Raw genomic sequence first — 12,271 nt, forward strand, 5'->3', positions numbered from 1 at the left:
GGGCTATGTGCAGAGGACTGGCGGTCTCGGGGCTATGTGTGTAGGACTGGCCGTCTCGGGACTATGTGCGGAGGACTGGCCGTCTCGGGGCTATGTGCGGAGGACTGGCGGTCTCATGTGCAGAGGACTGGCGGTCTCATGCACGGAGGACTGGCGGTCTAATGTGCAGAGGACTGGCGGTCTCGCGGCTATGTGCGTAGGACTGGCGGTCTCGGGGCTATGTGCGGAGGACTGGCGGTCTCGGGCTATGTGCAGAGGACTGGCAGTCTCGGGGCTATGTGCGGAGGACTGGCGGACTTGGGGCTATGTGTGGAGGACTGGCGGTCTTGGGGCTATTTGCGGAGGACTGGCGTCTCGGGGCTATGTGCGGAGGACTGGCGGTCTCATGTGCAGAGGACTGGCGGTCTCATGCGCGGAGGACTGGCGGTCTCATGTGCAGAGGACTGGCTGTCTTGGGGCTATGTGCGTAGGACTGGCAGTCTTGGGGCTATGTGCGTAGGACTGGCGGTCTCGGGGCTATGTGCGGAGGACTGGCGGTCTCATGTGCAGAGGACTGGCGGTCTCATGCGCGGAGGACTGGTGGTCTAATGTGCAGAGGACTGGCGGTCTCGGGGCTATGTGCGTAGGACTGGTGGTCTCGGGCTATGTGCAGAGGACTGGCGGTCTCGGGGCTATGTGCGGAGGACTGGCCGTCTCGGGGCTATGTGCGGAGGACTGGCGGTCTCATGTGCAGAGGACTGGCGGTCTCATGCGCGGAGGACTGGCCGTCTCATGTGCAGGGGACTGGTGGTCTAATGTGCAGAGGACTGGCGGTCTCGGGGCTATGTGCGTAGGACTGGCGGTCTCGGGCTATGTGCGTAGGACTGGTGGTCTTGGGGCTATGTGCATAGAACTGGCGGTCTTGGGGCTATGTGCGTAGGACTGGCGGTCTCGGGCTATGTGCGGAGGACTGGCAGTCTCGGGGCTATGTGCGGAGGACTGGCGGTCTCATGTGCAGAGGACTGGCAGTCTCATGCTCGGAGGACTGGCGGTCTCATGTGCAGAACACTGGCAGTTTTGGGGCTATGTGCGGAGGACTGGCGGTCTCAGGGCTATGTGCGGAGGACTGGCAGTCTCGGGGCTATGTGCGGAGGACTGGCAGTCTCATGTGCAGAGGACTGGCAGTCTCATGCTCGGAGGACTGGCGGTCTCATGTGCAGAGGACTGGCAGTTTTGGGGCTATGTGCGGAGGACTGGCGGTCTCAGGGCTATGTGCGGAGGACTGGCGGTCTTGGAGCTATATGCGGAGGACTGGCGGTCTCGGGGCTATGTGCTGAGGACTGGCGGTCTCATGTGCAGAGGACTGGCGGTCTTGGGGCTATGTGCGGAGGACTGGCGGTCTCGGGGATATGTGTGGAGGACTGGCGGTCTCATGTGCAGAGGACTGGCAGTCTCATGCGCGGAGGACTGGCCGTCTCATGTGCAGAGGACTTGCGGTCTCAGGGCTATGTGTGGAGGACTGGCAGTCTTGGGGCTATGTGTGGAGGACTGGCGGTCTCATGCGCAGAGGACTGGCGGTCTCATGCGCGGAGGACTGGCGGTCTCATGTGCGTAGGACTGGCGGTCTTGGGGCTGTGTGCGTAGGACTGGCGGTCTCGGGGCTATGTGCGGAGGTTTGGCGGTCTTGGGGCTATGTGCGTAGGACTGGCGATCTCGGGGCTATGTGCTGAGGACTGGCGGTCTCATGTGCAGAGGACTGGAGGTCTCATGCGCGGAGGACTGGCGGTCTAATGTGCAGAGGACTGGCGGTCTCGGGGCTATGTGCGTAGGACTGGCGGTCTCAGGGCTATGTGCGGAGGATTGGCGGTTCAGGCTATGAGCGGAGGACTGGCGGTCTCATGTGCAGAGGATTGGCGGTCTCATGCGTGGAGGACTGGCGGTCTCATGTGCAGAGGACTGGCGGTCTCGGGGCTATGTGCGGAGGAGTGGCGGTCTGAGGGCGATGTGTAGAGGACTGGCGGTCTCGGGGCTATGTGCGGAGGACTGGCGGTCTCATGTGCAGAGGATTGGCGGTCTCATGCGCGGAGGACTGGCGGTCTCATGTGCGTAGGACTGGTGGTCTCGGGGCTATGTGCGGAGGAGTGGCGGTCTGAGGGCTATGTGTGGAGGACTGGCGGTCTTGGGGCTATGTGCGGAGGACTGGTGGTCTCGGGGCTATGTGCGGAGGACTGGCGGTCTCATGTGCAGAGGACTGGCGGTCTCATGCGCGGAGGACTGGCGGTCTCATGTGCAGAGGACTGGCGGTCTCGGGGCTATGTGCGGAGGACTGGCGGTCTTGGGGCTATGTGCGGAGGACTGGCGGTCTCATGTGCAGAGGACTGGCGGTCTCATGCGCGGAGGACTGACGGTCTCATGCGCGGAGGACTGGCGGTCTAATGTGCAGAGGACTGGTGGTCTTGGGGCTATGTGCGTAGGACTGGCGGGCTCGGGGCTATATGCGGAGGACTGGCAGTCTCAGGCTATGTGCGGAGGACTGGCAGTCTCAGGGCTATGTGCAGAGGACTGGCGGACTCGGGGCTATGTGCAGAGGACTGGCGGTCTTGGGGCTATGTGCGGAGGACTGGCGTCTCGGGGCAATGTGCGTAGGACTGGCGGTCTTGGAGCTATATGCGGAGGACTGGCGGTCTCGAGGCTATGTGCGGAGGACTGGCGTCTCGGGGCTATGTGCGGAGGACTGGCCGTCTCGGGGCTATGTGCGGAGGACTGGCGGTCTCATGCACGGAGGACTGGCGGTCTCATGTGCAGAGGACTGGCGGTCTTGGGGCTATGTGCGTAGAACTGGCGGTCTTGGGGCTATGTGCGTAGGATTGGCGGTCTCGGGGCTATGTGCGGAGGACTGGCGGTCTCATGTGCAGAGGACTGGCGGTCTCATGCACGAAGGACTGGCGGTCTAATGTGCAGAGGACTGGCGTTCTCTGGGCTATGTGCGTAGGACTGGCGGTCTCGGGCTATGTGCAGAGGACTGGCGGTCTCGGGGCTATGTGCGTAGGACTGGCCGTCTCAGGGCTATGTGCGGAGGACTGGCCGTCTCGGGGCTATGTGCGGAGGACTGGCGGTCTCATGTGCAGAGGACTGGCAGTCTCATGCGCGGAGGACTGGCGGTCTCATGTGCAGAGGACTGGCAGTCTTGGGGCTATGTGCGGAGGACTGGCGGTCTCAGGGCTATGTGCGGAGGACTGGCGGTCTTGGAGCTATATGCGGAGGACTGGCGGTCTCGGGCTATGTGCTGAGGACAGGCGGTCTCATGTGCAGAGGACTGGCGGTCTTGGGGCTATGTGCGGAGGACTGGCGGTCTCGGGGATATGTGTGGAGGACTGGCGGTCTCATGTGCAGAGGACTGGCGGTCTCATGCGCGGAGGACTGGCCGTCTCATGTGCAGAGGACTGGCGGTCTCGGTGCTATGTGCTGAGGACTGGCGGTCTCAGGGCTATGTGCGGAGGACTGGCAGTCTTGGGGCTATGTGCGGAGGACTGGCGGTCTCATGCGCAGAGGACTGGCGGTCTCATGCGCAGAGGACTGGCGGTCTCATGCACGGAGGACTGGCGGTCTCATGTGCGTAGGACTGGCGGTCTTGGGGCTGTGTGCGTAGAACTGGCGGTCTCGGGGCTATGTGCGGAGGTTTGGCGGTCTTGGGGCTATGTGCGTAGGACTGGCGATCTCGGGGCTATGTGCGGAGGACTGGCGGTCTCATGTGCAGAGGACTGGCAGTCTCATGCGCGGAGGACTGGTGGTCTAATGTGCAGAGGACTGGCGGTCTCGGGGCTATGTGCGTAGGACTGGCGGTCTCAGGGCTATGTGCGGAGGACTGGCGGTTCAGGCTATGAGCGGAGGACTGGCGGTCTCATGTGCAGAGGATTGGCGGTCTCATGCGCGGAGGACTGGCGGTCTCATGTGCAGAGGACTGGCGTTCTCGGGGCTATGTGCGGAGGACTGGCCGTCTCATGTGCAGAGGATTGGCGGTCTCATGCGCGGAGGACTGGCGGTCTCATGTGCGTAGGACTGGTGGTCTCGGGGCTATGTGCGGAGGAGTGGCGGTCTTAGGGCTATGTGTGGAGGACTGGCGGTCTCGGGGCTATGTGCGGAGGACTGGTGGTCTAGGGGCTATGTGCGGAGGACTGGCGGTCTCATGTGCAGAGGACTGGCGGTCTCATGCGCGGAGGACTGGCGGTCTCATGTGCAGAGGACTGGCAGACTCGGGGCTATGTGCGGAGGACTGGCGGTCTCAGGGCTATGTGCGGAGGACTGGCGGTCTCGGGGCTATGTGCGGAGGACTGGCGGACTCGGGGCTATGTGTGGAGGACTGGCGGTCTTGGGGCTATGTGCGGAGGACTGGCGGTCTCATGTGCAGAGGACTGGCGGTCTCATGCGCGGAGGACTGACGGTCTCATGCGCGGATGACTGGCGGTCTAATGTGCAGAGGACTGGCGGTCTTGGGGCTATGTGCGTAGGACTGGCGGTCTCGGGGCTATGTGCGGAGGACTGGCGGTCTCGGGCTATGTGCGGAGGACTGGCAGTCTCAGGGCTATGTGCGGAGGACTGGCGGACTCGGGGCTATGTGCGGAGGACTGGCGGTCTTGGGGCTATGTGCGGAGGACTGGCGTCTCGGGGCTATGTGCGGAGGACTGGCGGTCTCATGTGCAGAGGACTGGCGGTCTCATGTACGGAGGACTGGCGGTCTCATGTGCAGAGTACTGGCAGTCTCGGGGCTATGTGCGGAGGACTGGCGGTCTCATGTGCAGAGGACTGGCGGTCTCGAGGCTATGTGCGTAGGACTGGCGGTCTCTGGGCTATGTGCGGAGGACTGGCGGTCTCGGGCTATGTGCGGAGGACTGGCAGTCTCGGGGCTATGTGCGGAGGACTGGCGGACTTGGGGCTATGTGTGGAGGACTGGCGGTCTAGGGGCTATTTGCAGAGGACTGGTGTCTCGGGGCTATGTGCGGAGGACTGGCGGTCTCATGTGCAGAGGAGTGGCGGTCTCATGCGCGGAAGACTGGCGGTCTCATGTGCAGAGGACTGGCGGTCTTGGAGCTATATGCGGAGGTCTGGCGTCTCGGGGCTATGTGCGGAGGACTGGCCGTCTCGGGGCTATGTGCGGAGGACTGGCGGTCTCATGTGCAGAGGACTGGCGGTCTCATGCACGGAGGACTGGCGGTCTCATGTGCAGAGGACTGGCGGTCTTGGGGCTATGTGCGTAGAACTGGCGGTCTTGGGGCTATGTGCATAGGATTGGCGGTCTCGGGGCTATGTGCGGAGGACTGGCGGTCTCATGTGCAGAGGACTGGCGGTCTCATGCGCGGAGGACTGGCGGTCTAATGTGCAGAGGACTGGCGGTCTTGGGGCTATGTGCGTAGGACTGGCGGTCTCGGGGCTATGTGCGTAGGACTGGCCATCTCGGGGCTATGTGCGGAGGACTGGCCGTCTCGGGGCTATGTGCGGAGGACTGGCGGTCTCATGTGCAGAGGACTGGCGGTCTCATGCGCGGAGGACTGGAGGTCTAATGTGCAGAGGACTGGCGGTCTCGAGGCTATGTGCGTAGGACTGGCGGTCTCGGGGCTATGTGCGGAGGACTGGCGGTCTCGGGCTATGTGCGGAGGACTGGCAGTCTCGGGGCTATGTGCGGAGGACTGGCGGACTTGGGGCTATGTGTGGAGGACTGGCGGTCTTGGGGCTATTTGCAGAGGACTGGCGTCTCGGGCTATGTGCGGAGGACTGGCGGTCTCATGTGCAGAGGACTGGCGGTCTCATGCGCGGAAGACTGGCGGTCTCATGTGCAGAGGACTGGCGGTCTTGGGGCTATGTGCGTAGGACTGGCAGTCTTGGGGCTATGTGTGTAGGACTGGCGGTCTCGGGGCTATGTGCGGAGGACTGGCGGTCTCATGTGCAGAGGACTGGCGGTCTCATGCGCGGAGGACTGGTGGTCTAATGTGCAGAGGACTGGCGGTCTCGGGGCTATGTGCGTAGGACTGGCGGTCTCGGGCTATGTGCAGAGAACTGGCGGTCTCGGGGCTATGTGCGTAGGACTGGCGGTCTCGGGGCTATGTGCGGAGGACTGGCAGTCTCATGTGCAGAGGACTGGCGGTCTCATGCGCGGAGGACTGGCGGTCTAATGTGGAGAGGACTGACGGTCTCGGGGCTATGTGCGTAGGACTGGCGGTCTCGGGGCTATGTGCAGACGACTGGCGGTCTCGGGCTATGTGCGGAGGACTGGCGGTCTCGGGGCTATATGCGGAGGACTGGCGGACTCGGGGCTATGTGCGGAGGACTGGCGGTCTTGGGGCTATGTGCGGAGGACTGGCGGTCTTGGGGCTATGTGCGGAGGACTGGCGGTCTCATGTGCAGAGGACTGGCGTTCTCATGCGCGGAGGACTGGCGGTCTAATGTGCAGAGGACTGGCGGTCTCGGGGCTATGTGCGTAGGACTGGCGGTCTCGGGGCTATGTGCGGAGGACTGGCGGTCTCGGGCTATGTGCGGAGGACTGGCGGACTCTGGGCTATGTGTGGAGGACTGGCGGTCTTGGGGCTATGTGCGGAGGACTGGCGGTCTCATGTGCAGAGGACTGCCGGTCTCATGCGCGGAGGACTGGCGGTCTCATGTGCAGAGGACTGGCAGTCTCGGGGCTATGTGCGAAGGACTGGCGGTCTCAGGGCTATGTGCGGAGGACTGGCGGTCTCGGGGCTATGTGCTGAGGACTGGCGGTCTCATGCGCAGAAGACTGGCGGTCTCATGTGCGGAGGACTGGCGGTCTCATGTGCAGAGGACTGGCAGTCTCGGGGCTATGTGCGTAGGACTGGCAGTCTTGGGGCTATGTGCGTAGGACTGGCGGTCTCGGGGCTATGTGCGGAGGACTGGCGGTCTCGGGCTATGTGCGGAGGACTGGCGGACTCTGGGCTATGTGTGGAGGACTGGCGGTCTTGGGGCTATGTGCGGAGGACTGGCGGTCTCATGTGCAGAGGACTGCCGGTCTCATGCGCGGAGGACTGGCGGTCTCATGTGCAGAGGACTGGCAGTCTCGGGGCTATGTGCGAAGGACTGGCGGTCTCAGGGCTATGTGCGGAGGACTGGCGGTCTCGGGGCTATGTGCTGAGGACTGGCGGTCTCATGCGCAGAAGACTGGCGGTCTCATGTGCGGAGGACTGGCGGTCTCATGTGCAGAGGACTGGCAGTCTCGGGGCTATGTGCGTAGGACTGGCAGTCTTGGGGCTATGTGCGTAGGACTGGCGGTCTCGGGGCTATGTGCGGAGGACTGGCGGTCTCATGTGCAGAGGACTGGCGGTCTCATGCGCGGAGGACTGGCGGTCTAATGTGCAGAGGACTGGCGGTCTCGGGGCTATGTGCGTAGGACTGGCGGTCTCGGGCTATGTGTGTAGGACTGGCGGTCTCGGGGCTATGAGCGGAAAACTGGTGGTCTCATGTGCAGAGGACTGGCGGTCTCATACACAGAGGACTGGCGGTCTAATTTGCAGAGGACTGACAGTTTTGGGGCTATGTGCGTAGGACTGGCGGTCTCGGGGCTATGTGCGCAGGACTGGCGGTCTCGGGGCTATGTGCGGAGGACTGGCGGACTCGGGGCTATGTGTGGAGGACTGGCGGTCTTGGGGCTATGTGCGGAGGTTTGGCGTCTCGGGGCTATGTGCGGAGGACTGGCGGTCTCATGTGCAGAGGACTGGCAGTCTCATGCGCGGAGGGCTGGCGGTCTCATGTGCAGAGGACTGGCAGTCTCGGGGCTATGTGCGGAGGACTGGCGGTCTCAGGGCTATGTGCGGAGGACTGGCGGTCTTGGAGCTATATGCGGAGGACTGGCGGTCTCGGGGCTATGTGCTGAGGACTGGCGGTCTCATGTGCAGAGGACTGGCGGTCTTGGGGCTATGTGCGGAGGACTGGTGGTCTCGGGGATATGTGTGGAGGACTGGCGGTCTCATGTGCAGAGGACTGGCGGTCTCATGCGCGGAGGACTGGCCGTCTCATGTGCAGAGGACTGGCGGTCTCGGTGCTATGTGCTGAGGACTGGCGGTCTCAGGGCTATGTGCGGAGGACTGGCAGTCTTGGGGCTATGTGCTGAGGACTGGTGGTCTCATGCGCAGAGGACTGGCGGTCTCATGCGCAGAGGACTGGCGGTCTCATGCGCGGAGGACTGGCGGTCTCATGTGCGTAGGACTGGCGGTCTTGGGGCTGTGTGCGTAGGACTGGCGGTCTCGGGCTATGTGCGGAGGTTTGGCGGTCTTGGGGCTATGTGCGTAGGACTGGCGATCTCGGGGCTATGTGCGGAGGACTGGCGGTCTCATGTGCAGAGGACTGGCGGTCTCATGCGCGGAGGACTGGCGGTGTAATGTTCAGAGGACTGGCGGTCTCGGGGCTATGTGCGTAGGACTGGCGGTCTCAGGGCTATGTGTGGAGGACTGGCGGTTCAGGCTATGAGCGGAGGACTGGCGGTCTCATGTGCAGAGGGCTGGCGGTCTCATGCGCGGAGGACTGGCGGTCTCATGTGCAGAGGACTGGCGGTCTCGGGGCTATGTGTGGCGGTCTGAGGGCTATGTGTGGAGGACTGGCGGTCTCGGGGCTATGTGCGGAGGACTGCCGGTCTCATGTGCAGAGGATTGGCGGTCTCATTCGCGGAGGACTGGTGGTCTCATGTGCGTAGGACTGGTGGTCTCGGGGCTATGTGCGAAGGAGTTGTGGTCTGAGGGCTATGTGTGGAGGACTGGCGGTTTCGGGGCTATGTGCGGAGGACTGGTGGTCTCGGGGCTATGTGCGGAGGACTGGCGGTCTCATGTGCAGAGGACTGGCGGTCTCATGCGCGGAGGACTGGCGGTCTCATGTGCAGAGGACTGGCGGTCTCGGGGCTATGTGCGGAGGACTGGCGGTCTCAGGGCTATGTGCGGAGGACTGGCGGTCTCGGGGCTATGTGCGGAGGACTGGCAGACTCGGGGCTATGTGTGGAGGACTGGCGGCCTTGGGGCTATGTGCGGAGGACTGGCGGTCTCATGTGCAGAGGACTGGCGGTCTCATGCGCGGAGGACTGACGGTCTCATGCGCGGAGGACTGGCGGTCTAATGTGCAGAGGACTGGCGGTCTTGGGGCTATGTGCGTAGGACTGGCGGTCTCGGGGCTATGTGTGGAGGACTGGCGGTCTCGGGCTATGTGCGGAGGACTGGCAGTCTCAGGGCTATGTGCGGAGGACTGGCGGACTCGGGGCTATGTGCCGAGGACTGGCGGTCTTGGGGCTATGTGCGGAGGACTGGCATCTCGGGGCTATGTGCGGAGGACTGGCGGTCTCATGTGCAGAAGACTGGCGGTCTCATGCACGGAGGACTGGCGGTCTCGTGCAGAGGACTGGCAGTCTCGGGGCTATGTGCATAGGACTGGCGGTCTTGGAGCTATATGCGGAGGACTGGCGGTCTCGGGGCTATGTGCGGAGGACTGGCGTCTCGGGGCTATGTGCGGAGGACTGGCGGTCTCATGTGCTGAAGACTGGCGGTCTCATGCGCGGAGGACTGGCGGTCTCATGTGCAGAGGACTGGTGGTCTTGGGGCTATGTGCGGAGGACTGGCGGTCTCGGGGATATGTGCAGAGGACTGGCGCTCTCATGCGCAGAGGACTGGTGGTCTCATGTGCAGAGGACTGATGGTCTCGGGGCTATGTGCAGAGGACTGGCGGTCTCAGGGCTATGTGCGGAGGACTGGCGGTCTAGGGGCTATGTGCGGAGGACTTGCGGTCTCGGGGCTATGTACGTAGGACTGGCGGTCTTGGGGCTATGTGCGGAGGACTTGCGGTCTCATGTGCAGAGGACTGGCGGTCTCGGGGCTATGTGCGGAGGACTGGCGGTCTCGGGGCTATGTGCGGAGGACTGGTGGTCTCATGCACGGAGGACTGGTGGTCTCATGTGCAGAAGACTGGCGGTCTCGGGGATATGTGCGGAGGACTGGCGGTCTCGGGGCTATGGGCGGAGGACTGGTGGTCTCCTGCACGGAGGACTGGTGGTCTCATGTGCAGAGGACTGGCGGTCTCTGGGCTATGTGCGGAGGACTGGCGGTCTCGGTGCTATGGGCGTAGGACTGGCGGTCTCGGGGCTATGTACGTAGGACTGGCAGTCTCGGGCTATGTGCGGAGGACTGGCGGTCTCGGGGCTATGTGCGGAGGACTGGCGGTCTCGGGGCTATGTGCGGAGGACTGTCGGTCTCGAGGCTATGTGCGGAGGACTGGCGGTCTCGGGGCTATGTGCGGAGGACTGGCGGTCTAATGTGCAGCGGACTGGCGGTCTCGGTGCTGTATGCGGAGGACTGGCAGTCTCGGGGTTATGTGCGGAGGACTGGCGGTCTCGGGCTATGTGCGGAGGACTGGCGGTCTCATGTGAAGAGGAATGGCGGTCTCGGGGCTATGTGCGGAGGACTGGCGGTCTTGGGGCTATGTGCGGAGGACTGGCGGTCTTGGGGCTATGTGCAGGGGACTGGCGGTCTCAGGGCTATGTGCGGAGGACTGGCGGTCTCGGGGCTATGTGCGGAGGACTGGCGGTATCGGGGCTATGTGCGGAGGACTGGTGGTCTCGGGGCTATGTGCGGAGGACTGGTGGTCTCGGGCTATGTGCGAAGGACTGGCGGTGTAGGGGCTATGTGCAGAGGACTGGCGGGCTCATGTGCGGAGGACTGGCGGTCGGGCTATGTGTGAAGGACTGGCGGTCTCGGGGCTATGTGCGGAGGACTGGCGGTCTCGGGGCTATGTGCGGAGGACTGGCCGTCTCATGTGCAGAGGAATGGCGGTCTCTGGGCTATGTGCGGAGGACTGGCGGTCTCGGGGCTATGTGCGGAGGACTGGCGGTCTAATGTGCAGAGGACTGGCGGTCTCGGGGCTATATGCGGAGGACTGGCAGTCTCAGGATTATGTGCGGAGGACTGGCGGTCTCGGGGCTATGTGCGGAGGACTGTCCGTCTCATGTTGCGAGGAATGGCGGTCTCGGGGGTATGTGTGGAGGACTGGCGGTCTCGGGGCTATGTGCGGAGGACTGGCGGTCTCGGGGCTATGTGCGGAGGACTGGCGGTCTCAGGGCTATGTGCGGAGGACTGGCAGTCTCGGGGCTATGTGCGGAGGACTGGCGGTCTCGGGGCTATGTGCGGAGGACTGGCGGTCTCGGGGCTATGTGCGGAGGACTGGCGGTCTCGGGCTATGTGCGAAGGACTGGCGGTGTCGGGGCTATGTGCGGAGGACTGGCGGGCTCATGTGCGGAGGACTGGCGGTCGGGCTATGTGCGGAGGACTGGCGGTCTTGGGGCTATGTGCGGAGGACTGGCGGTCTCGGGGCTATGTGCGGAGGACTGGTGGTCTCATGCGCAGAGGACTGGCGGTCTCGGAGCTATATGCGGAGGACTGGCAGTCACGGGGCTATGTGCGGAGGACTGGCGGTCTCGGGGCTATGTGCGGAGGACTGGCGGTCTCATGTGCAGAGGACTGGCAGTCTCATGCGCGGAGGACTGGCGGTCTCATGTGCAGAGGACTGGCGGTCTCGGGCTATGTGCGAAGGACTGGCGGTGTCGGGGCTATGTGCGGAGGACTTGCAGTCTCATGTGCGGAGGAGTGGCGGTCTCAGGCTATGTGCAGAGGATTGGCGGTCTCGGGGCTATGTGCGGAGGTCTGGCGGTCTCGGGGCTATCTGCGGAGGACTGGCGGTCTCAAGGCTATGTGCGGAGGACTGGCGGTCTCATGTGCAGAGGACTGGCGGTCTCGGGGCTATGTGCGGAGGACTGGCGGTCTCAGGGCTATGTGCGGAGGACTGGCTGTCTCGGGGCTATGTGCGGAGGACTGGCGGTCTCAGGGCTATGTGCGGAGGACTTGTGGTCTCATGCACAGAGGACTGACGGTCTCATGCGCAGAGGACTGGCGGTCTAATGTGCAGAGGACTGGCGGTCTCGCGGCTATGTGCGTAGGACTGGTGGTCTTGGGGGTATGTGCGGAGGACTGGCGGTCTCGGGGCTATGTGGGGAGGACTGGCGATCTTGGGGCTATGTGCAGAGGACTGGCGGTCTTGGAGCTATGTGCGGAGGACTGGCGGTCTCATGTGCAGAGGACTGGTGGTCTCGGGGCTATGTGCAGAGGACTGGCGGTCTCGGGGCTATGTGCGGAGGACTGGCGGTTTTGGGGCTATGTGCGGAGGACTGGCATCTCAGGGCTATGTGCGGAGGACTGGCGGTCTCATGTGCAGAAGACTGGCGGTCTCATGCACGGAGGACTGGCGGTCTCATGTG

Source organism: Lissotriton vulgaris, unplaced genomic scaffold (assembly GCF_964263255.1).
Source record: "Lissotriton vulgaris unplaced genomic scaffold, aLisVul1.2 SCAFFOLD_525, whole genome shotgun sequence".
NCBI lineage: Eukaryota > Metazoa > Chordata > Amphibia > Caudata > Salamandridae > Lissotriton > Lissotriton vulgaris.